Source organism: Tigriopus californicus, chromosome 9 (genome assembly GCF_007210705.1).
Source record: "Tigriopus californicus strain San Diego chromosome 9, Tcal_SD_v2.1, whole genome shotgun sequence".
NCBI lineage: Eukaryota > Metazoa > Arthropoda > Copepoda > Harpacticoida > Harpacticidae > Tigriopus > Tigriopus californicus.
In genome coordinates, this window is record NC_081448.1 from 9,477,019 (window position 1) to 9,487,020 (window position 10,002).

General features: G+C 42.9%; 5 non-coding genes across 5 annotated transcripts; all 5 read right to left on the reverse strand.

Annotated features, from left to right (window-relative positions):
* Positions 1-1,138: 1,138 nt before the first annotated feature.
* Trnag-ccc (transfer RNA glycine (anticodon CCC)) lies at positions 1,139-1,210 on the reverse strand. Its single transcript has one exon. It is a non-coding gene; the product is annotated as a tRNA-Gly (tRNA).
* A 534-nt stretch (positions 1,211-1,744) lies between these two features.
* Positions 1,745-1,815, reverse strand: Trnag-ccc (transfer RNA glycine (anticodon CCC)). The gene has a single exon. It is a non-coding gene; the product is annotated as a tRNA-Gly (tRNA).
* A 230-nt stretch (positions 1,816-2,045) lies between these two features.
* On the reverse strand, positions 2,046-2,118 carry Trnag-ccc (transfer RNA glycine (anticodon CCC)). Its single transcript has one exon. It is a non-coding gene; the product is annotated as a tRNA-Gly (tRNA).
* Positions 2,119-2,652: 534 nt separating this feature from the next.
* Positions 2,653-2,724, reverse strand: Trnag-ccc (transfer RNA glycine (anticodon CCC)). Its single transcript has one exon. It is a non-coding gene; the product is annotated as a tRNA-Gly (tRNA).
* An 836-nt stretch (positions 2,725-3,560) lies between these two features.
* Trnag-ccc (transfer RNA glycine (anticodon CCC)) lies at positions 3,561-3,632 on the reverse strand. Its single transcript has one exon. It is a non-coding gene; the product is annotated as a tRNA-Gly (tRNA).
* Positions 3,633-10,002: the final 6,370 nt, after the last annotated feature.

Here is a 10,002-nt window from a genome sequence, read left to right on the forward strand (position 1 = left end):
CCTTTCAATGAAGATCAAATAATCAAGTCTAAATCACATGCTTTTGTTGTGCCAGATTGAAATCCAGTATCAAAAATGATGCAGCTGCGGGAAATCGAACCCGGATCGCCTCCTTGGGAGGAGGGAGGGGCATGTTCACCATTACACCACAGCTGCTATACCTATTCAATGAAGGACAAATACTGAAATCTAAATGGCGTGTTTTTGTGCCAGATTGAAATCCAGTATCAAAATGATGCAGCTGCCGGAATCAAACCGAATCGCCTCCTTGGGAGGGAGGCATGTTTCACCATTACACCACAGCTGCTAAACTATTCATGAAGGACAAATACTGAATCTAAATGGCGTGTTTTTGTGCCAGATTGAAATCCAGTATCAAAAATGATGCAGCTGCCGGGAATCGAACCCGGATCGCCCCTTGGGAGGGAGGCATGTTCACACATTACACCACAGCTGCTATACCTATTCATGAAGGACAAATACTGAAATCTAAATGGCGTGTTTTTGTGCCAGATTTGAAATCCAGTATCAAAAATGATGCAGCTGCGGGAATCAAACCCGAATCGCCTCCTTGGGAGGGAGGCATGTTCACCATTACACCACAGCTGCTAAACCTATTCATGAAGACAAATACTGAAATCTAAATGACGTGTTTTTGTGCCAGATTGAAATCCAGTATCAAAAATGATGCAGCTGCCGGAATCGAACCAGATCGCCCTTGGAGGGAGGCATGTTCACCATTACACCACAGCTGCTATACCTATTCATGAAGGACAAATACTGAAATCTAAATGGCGTGTTTTTGTGCAGATTGAAATCCAGTATCAAAGAATGATGCAGCTGCCGGGAATCAAACCCGAATCGCCTCCTTGGAGGGAGGCATGTCCACCATTACACCAACAGCTGCTATACCTATTCATGAAGGACAAATACTGAAAATCTAAATGGCGTGTTTTGGTGCCAGATTGAAATCCAGTATCAAAAAATAGTGCAGCTGCCGGGAATCGAACCAGGATCGCCCTTTGGGAGGGAGGCATGTTCACCATTACACCACAGCTGCTATACCTTTTCATGAAGTCAAATAATCAAATCTAAATCATCTTTTGTTGTGCCAGATTGAAATCCAGTATCAAAATGATGCAGCTGCCGGGAATCGAACCGGATCGCCTCCTTGGGAGGGAGGCATGTTCACCAATTACACCACAGCTGCTATACCTATTCATGAAGGACAAAAACTGAAATCTAAATGGCGTGTTTTTGTGCCAGATTGAAAATCCAGTATCAAAAATGATGCAGCTGCCGGGAATGCAAACCCGATCGCCTCCTTGGGAGGGAGGCATGTTCACCATTACACCACAGCTGCTAAATTATTCATGAAGGACAAAAACTCAAATCTAAATGGCGTGTTTTTGTGCCAGATTGAAATCCAGTATCAAAAATGATGCAGCTGCCGGAATCGAACCCAGATCGCCTCCTTGGGAGGGAGGCATGTTCACCATTACACCACAGCTGCTATACCTATTCATGAAGGACAAATACTGAAATCTAAATGGCGTGTTTTTGTGCCAGATTGAAATCCAGTATCAAAAATGATGCAGCTGCGGGAATCGAACCCGGATCGCCTCCTTGGGAGGGAGGCATGTTCACCATTACACCACAGCTGCTAACCTATTCATGAAGGACAAATACTGAAATCTAAAATGGCGTGTTTTTGTGCCAGATTGAAATCCAGTATCAAAAATGATGCAGCTGCCGGGAATCGAACCCGGATCGCCTCCTTGGGAGGAGGCATGTTCACCATTACACCACAGCTGCTATACCTATTCATGAAGGACAAATACTGAAATCTAAATGACGTGTTTTTGTGCCAGATTGAAATCCAGTATCAAAAATGATGCAGCTGCGGGAATCAAACCCGAATCGCCTCCTGGGAGGGAGGCATGTTCACCATTACACACAGCTGCTAAACCTATTCATGAAAGGACAAAATACTGAAATTCTAAATGCGTTTTTTGTGCCAGATTGAAATCCAGTATCAAAAATGATGCAGCTGCCGGGAATCGAACCCAGATCGCCTCCTTGGGAGGGAAGGCATGTTCACCATTACACCACAGCTGCTATACCTATTCATGAAGGACAAAATACTGAAATCTAAATGGCCGTGTTTTGTGCCAGATTGAAATCCAGTATCAAAAATGATGCAGTTGCCGGGAATCAAACCCGAATCGCCTCCTTGGGAGGGAGGCATGTTCACCATTACACCACAGCTGCTATACCTATTCATGAAGGACAAATACTGAAATCTAATGCGTGTTTTTGTGCCAGATTGAAATCCAGTATCAAAAATGATGCAGCTGCCGGGAATCAAACCGATCGCCTCCTTGGGAGGGAGGCATGTTCACCATTACACCACAGCTGCTTTACCTTTTCATGAAGATCAAATAATCAAGTCTAAATCACATCTTTGTTGTGCCAGATTGAAATCCTGTATCAAAAATGATGCAGCTGCCGGGAATCGAACCCGGATCGCCTCCTGTGGGAGGAGGCATGTTCACCATTACACAACAGCTGCTATACCTATTCATGAAGGACAAATACTGAAATCTAAATGGCGTGTTTTTGTGCCAGATTGAAATCCAGTATCAAAAATGATGCAGCTGCCGGGAATCAAACCCGAATCGCCTCCTTGGGAGGGAGGCATGTTCACCATTACACCACAGCTGCTAACCTATTCATGAAGGACAAATACTGAAATCTAAATGGCGTGTTTTTGTGCCAGATTGAAATCCAGTATCAAAAATGATGCAGTTGCCGGAATCGAACCCGGATCGCCTCCTTGGGAGGGAGGCATGTTCACCATTACACCACAGCTGCTATACTATTCATGAAGGACAAATACTGAAATCTAAATGGCGTGTTTTTTGTGCCAGATTGAAATCCAGTATCAAAATGATGCAGCTGCCGGGAATCAAAACCCGAATCGCCTCCTTGGGAGGGAGGCATGTTTCACCATTACACCACAGCTGCTAAACCTATTCATGAAGACAAATACTGAAATCTAAATGGCGTGTTTTTGTGCCAGATTGAAATCCAGTATCAAAAATGATGCAGCTGCCGGGAATCGAACCCGATCGGCCTTTTGGGAGGGAGGCATGTTCACCATTACACCACAGCTGCTATACCTATTCATGAAGGACAAATACTGAAATCTAAATGGCGTGTTTTTGTGCCAGATTGAAATCCAGTATCAAAAATGATGCAGCTGCCGGGAATCAAACCCGAATCGCCTCCTTGGGAGGGAGGCATGTCCACCATTACACCACAGCTGCTATACCTATTCATGAAGGACAAATACTGAAATCTAAATGACGTGTTTTTGTGCCAGATTGAAATCCAGTATCAAAATGATGCAGCTGCGGGAATCGAACCCGGATCGCTCCTTGGGAGGGAGGCATGTTTCACCATTACACCACAGCTGCTATACCTATTCATGAAGGACAAATAATCAAGTCTAAATCAATCTTTTGTTGTGCCAGATTGAAATCCAGTATCAAAAATGATGCAGCTGCCGGGAATCGAACCCGGATCGCCTCCTTGGGAGGGAGGCATGTTCACCATTACACCACAGCTGCTATACCTATACATGAAGGACAAAACTGAAAATCTAAATGGCGTGTTTTGTGCCAGATTGAAATCCAGTATCAAAATGATGCAGCTGCCGGGAATCGAACCAGATCGCCTCCTTGGGAGGAGGCATGCAACCATTAACACCACAGCTGCTATACCTATTCATGAAGGACAAATACTGAAATCTAAATGGCGTGTTTTTGTGCCAGATTGAAATCCAGTACTAAAAATGATGCAGCTGCCGGGAATCGAACCCGAATCGCCTCCTTGGGAGGGAGCATGTTCACCATTACACCACAGCTTAGCTTTACCTTTTCATGAAGATCAAATATCAGTCTAAATCAGATCTTTTTTGTGCCAGATTGAAACCAGTATAAAAATGATGCAGCTGCGGGAATCGAACCCGGATCGCCTCCTTGGGAGGGAGGCATGTTCACCATTACACCACAGCTGCTATACCTATTCATGAAGGACAAATACTGAAATCTAAATGCGTGTTTTGTGTGCCAGATTGAAATCCAGTATAAAAAATGATGCAGCTGCCGGGAATCGAACCCGGATCGCCTCTTTGGGAGGGAGGCATTTCACCATTACACCACAGCTGCTACCTTATTCATGAAAAATACAAAATTAATCAAGTTAAATCACATCTTTTGTTGTCCAGATTGAAATCCAGTATCAAAAATGATGCAGCTGCGGGAATCAACCCGAAATCGCCTCCTTGGGAGGGAGGCATGTTCACCATTACACCACAGCTGCTATACCTATTCATGAAGGACAAATACTGAAATCTAAATGGCGTGTTTTTGTGCCAGATTGAAATCCAGTATCAAAAATGATGCAGCTGCCGGGAATCGAACCCAGATCGCCTCCTTGGGAGGAGGCATGTTCACCATTACACCACAGCTGCTATACTATTCATGAAGGACAAATAATCAAGTTAAATCAACATCTTTTGTTGTGGCCAGATTGAAATCCAGTATCAAAAATGATGCAGCTGCCGGGAATCAAACTGAAATCGCCTCCTTGGGAGGGAGGCATGTTCACCATTACACCACAGCTGCTATAACCTATTTCATGAAAGGACAAATACTGAAATCTAAATGGCGTGTTTTTGTGCCAGATTGAAATCCAGTATCAAAAATGATGCAGCTGCGCGGAATCGAACCCAGATCGCCTCCTTGGGAGGGAGGCAGTTCACCATTACACCACAGCTGCTATACCTATTCATGAAGGACAAATACTAAATCAAATGCTGTTTTTTGTGCCAGATTGAAATCCAGTATCAAAAATGATGCAGCTGCCGGGAATCAAACCCGAAATCGCCTCCTTGGGAGGGAGGCATGTCCACCATTACACCACAGCTGCTTATACCTATTCATGAAGGACAAATACTGAAAATCTAAATGGCGTGTTTTTTGCCAGATTGAAATCCAGTATCAAAAATGATGCAGCTGCCGGAATCGCCCGGATCGCCTCTTTGGGAGGGAGGCATGTTCACCATTACACCACAGCTGCTATACCTATTCATGAAGAGTCAAATAATTCAATCTAAATCACATCTTTTGTTGGCCAGATTGAATCCAGTATCAAAAATGATGCAGCTGCCGGGAATCGAACCGGATCGCCTCCTTGGAGGGAGGCATGTTCACCATTACACCACAGCTGCTATACTATACATGAAGGACAAATACTGAAATCTAAATGGCGTGTTTTTGTGCCAGATTGAAATCCAGTATCAAAAATGATGCAGCTGCCGGAATCGAACCCGAGATCGCCTCTTGGGAGGGAGGCATGTTCACCATTACACCACAGCTGCTATCCTATTCATGAAGGACAAATACTGAAATCTAAATGGCGTGTTTTTGTGCCAGATTGAAATCCAGTATCAAAAATGATGCAGCTGCGGGGAATCGAACCCGGATCGCTCCTTGGGAGGAAGGCATATTCACCATTACACCACAGCTGCTTTACCTATTCATGAGGACAAATACTGAATCTAAAATGACGTTTTTTGTGCAGATTGAAATCCAGTATCAAAAATGATGCAGCTGCCGGGAATCGAACCAGATCGCCTCCTTGGGAGGGAGGCATGTTCACCATTACACCACAGCTGCTTTACCTCATGAAGATCAAATAATCAAGTCTAAATCACATCTTTTGTTGTGCCAGATTGAAATCCAGTATCAAAAATGATGCAACTGCCGGGAATCGAACCCGGATCGCCTCCTTGGGAGGAGGCATGTTCACCATTACACCACAGCTGCGTTACCTTCTATGAAGGACAATTAATCAAATATAAATCACTTTTTGTTGTGGAAGATTGAAATCTAGGATCAAAAATGATAGAAATTTAATGTCACGGCAAAAAATGACCAGATTTGTTCAGGAGACATTAAAAAGGAAAGAGTGGAGTCGCAGACAATACAAAAGCAGGTAGAGCAATGAAAATCTTGCAAATTGCAATAAAGAGGGTGTTTAGAATAAATAGATCTTTTGTCAGCTCCAAATTTTGATGGAAGTCAAAGTTGCTTGACTGCCAAATTCTAAAGGGGTGTCAGGCCAAGAACAATAGGATGTTCTTAAGTCCTTACCCGGGAAAGACAACTTGTGTTGGTCATCACCTCGGGAAAGGTCAGATTCCCAACAATGGTGCACATTAATCCTGGCCAGCACGATGCTGACAGGCTCGGCTATGCGTATAAAATGCGTCCATGCGTTGTTGGCATATTCGGGACGCAAGGTATCGCTCGAGGAAACTTGGTGAGGTGGTGTCGGTAGATTTTGAGGGCTGATTGGGCAGGGTTGGGAAGCCAAAAAGGTTTAGGCCATGAAGGAAAAGTGTAGTGAGCTAGATCCGGAAAGAGTAGAAGGACAATTGGAAGGGGAAATTCCTGACAGGAAGTCTATTACACTTGTATCAAATCCTGTAGACAGTAAGCCTAAAATACTATTTAAGTATATACACGGATATCTTTTCTTTCCAGAGGCCCTTGGTATACGCATATGAGGTGATTGGTGAAAGATAGTTGGGTTGAGAAAGTGCAACCAACTTATTTAAGACATTGACGATTTCAATGGGGCTATTGTTCAGGTTAAAGTTGGTGGAAAGAAGACGGACGACCTTTATGAAAAAAATGGCCTTTGTTTTGATAGTATTGACTTGAAGGCCGTTCTCCTTAGAGCGCATCGATAGTATTTTGAGATTCCATCACTGAATCAGCCAAGAGAATCAGGTCGTCTTCAAATGGAAGATATTGTATCATAAAGTGGTGATATGGTGTGCGAGGGCTTCTGGCAGATCAGATATAATAAGTTTGAATGGAATAGGCGATAGTTAATCCCCCTGCGGAATGCCGATAGAAGTAATGTTGCAAGGGAATAGGTCCTCACCAGAGCGAATGGAGCATCTGAGTCCTGACACAGATTGAGCGCGGAACTCCCTATAGTCGAAGTTTGAGTAGTCCAATACTTAATATATCATCCTGCAATATACCTAACATGTTCGGTTGTGCCGGCATTGAAGGTCATTACACCACAGCTGCTTTACTTACTCTTCTAGGACAAATTATGCTAAATTTCTTTATTTTGGGTCGGTCTGCGTTACGTAAGACAAAGCTTCAAAATGATGTAGCTACTAGCTTTTGATGCCTGATCGCCTTAGTACAGGGAGTAATGTTGACTTTTATAACACAACTACGTTACAATTTATTGTTACTATTAGGAACTGATTAGGTAAGTCTAACGCTTGGGTCGCGCATTATTAATTTCAAGGACTGAAAATGACACAGCTTCTGTATTTCACTCAGATTGTTATTGTTTGAGGGAGGCAATTTCACTATTTCACCACAATTGGTTTCAAAAGCCAACCTGTCAATGGATCAATGCTTTCATATTCCTTACAAATATTAGGGGAAAGTAATTTGAAGATAGAAGGAGTAGGGAATGAAGAAAGGAAACCTTCATTTTTTTGGAAACCTAACGTGTTTGAACAAGTTGATTGATACAAGGATACCTATAACTGGATGATTGGACATGGCAATTGGCAAAGCTAGGCCACCTTGTGATAACAATATTTCAGCTTTCCCAAGTTACTAGGGATGCCACCAGACTATATCGATGGTTTATCTATATCGAAAGTTTCTCGTTTATGTAGCGAAAAGTCTAAAGTTTTGGGAATAGATGATTATGAATATAATAAATGGTGTGAACTTTGCCCTCAAATGACAATACTTTTCTGCCTGTGTCCATTTATGCATCCGTCAAAGGGCTTTGACGAAAAGTAAAATCGGCCTAGCTCCACTGATGTCCACTCCTCTAGTTAAAGGTCTCTCTGATTGATACACCCCTCTTAAATTGAAACCCGACCCTCCTTCTGGTTATAAAAACTTCGTTCAAAGGAACAATTCTGATATAAGGACCATTATTATTGACACCGATTTTTTGCTTTATACATTGGATCACGTATTGGACTCTTGCTCTAAATCTTTGCTTTTCTAGATCAATTTCAGATGTTGAATTTCATATGGAGGGGTGATGACAAAAATCTGTTTGAATATTCGGACATTTCATATGGTTAAGAAAAACAGCTTTTCTGTCGGCCAATGGGGTCAAACAGGAACAAAATGGATATTTCTTAGATGAATGATAAAGTACAGTATGTATGTTCAAGGATTAACAATGCTTGTTAAACTCATTAGAGCCATCAGATAATACCACTGTATCAAAATCAATTAGAAAAAGCAGACTTCCGTTATGGAAACAATCGGGATATATGAACCTTTTTTAAGATTTTTTGGGAGGCTCCTATATCCGGATTTCGCTGCATTACGTCAGGAAAGGGAAAGAGTTTACAAAAAAACTAGAACCATTTCTTTTTGCCTCCTTTAGTAAAGCAAAAGCATGGTTCAGAGACCAACTTGGTTTAAACAGATGCTTAAACTCTTAAATTAGTTACCAACTGCTCCCCCGACTACCTTGGTCTACCCACCCTTATTTTTGAGAGGAGAGGGAGGGGAACCTTCTTCTCGTTTTTCCCTTGAAGTCTGGACTTTAAGCCTTGTTCTGAAAAATGACGGGAAATTCGACGAAAAACATGAAACTCGTCTCTCTTTTGAAGAGACGCTCCCTAATGTCAAAACTTGGATGCCCAACCAACCTTCTGTAGGTCTTAAGGGTCACCCACTCTAATAATTTAGATAAATAGCAATAAGCAAAACCATAAAAGTTGATTCTTCCTTTCCTATCAATTGATTTCCAGACTTACGCTTTTCTTTTTGAGAGCAACGTTGGCGGGCATGAGACACCCATCGGGAAGAGTGTTGCTTATGAGGTCAGATGCTTCAGTGTTCCCAAGAACGAGGGAGTAAAAATGAAGAAGCCCCCGAAGTTTAATGCCCAAAATTGCTTTTCATAAAGACAACCCACCTTGCTAATATGCAGGCGGCAAAGGGACTCAGTAGAAGGGTGGATCTGGTGGCGGGTGTCCTCTAATCCCCCCAACTCCTTTCTTTCCCTCCTATTTAGAGTACAGCAGCCTGTCTTTGTGGACGGGAGACAACCCGAAATACTCCAATGGCGAGGATCTCCTAGGAGCAACGATGCTCCACTTACCATGAGGGTTTTGAGGGGAGGGTTGGAGGAGTCGTGAAGTGAGGAAGGCTTTTTTGCTTTTTGCTCCGGGGCTATGAAGAGTACTTGAATTCGTGATGTAACATGAGTAGTGGTGGTGAAGAGAGAACCGCTGATTTGGTGGAATCTCCGATATAAAATTGGACGATTCCGCAATTTTCCTCCCAATATTGAACAAGTTCCATTTTGAGGGAACAATTTGTGCATTTCCAAGAGAAGTAGACATGGAAGAGGAGGACCAAAAAAGTAATATTCCAGCTCGTCGTCATGTTTGTCAAACAAAGTCAACTTACGAGACCTTTCAACCCAGTCAACCAGCCAGTTGTCCTGTCATTCAAATGGGGAGTCGCCTTGTTCTGTCATCTTAATTTGGCTTCTCCTTAAGCAAACTGAAAAACAATTTCGAAAACTTGACAATCCCCTTGTTCCATTCGTGTTCCCCCTCATTTGCAATCCTTGTCGTCTTGGAGACGGGAGAGGAATCGTTGCCAAGTTGAGAGTTTCTTCCCATCTTTGAACTTTGAATCTTCAACTTTAATTTGCATTGAGATCCCTCAATCTCAAGGAGAAAGAGCTCAAAAGCGAAAGCATTAGACGGCTCTTCGTTCCAAATGGCACCAAATGCTTCTGCGAGATCCAATTCACCACCCAGGGCGTTCCTTAGTCGCTGACACTGTTACAATAGTGCCATATTTGCCCATTATATCGATCCAGGTGCGGCACTGTTTACGGAATTGTTCAGGT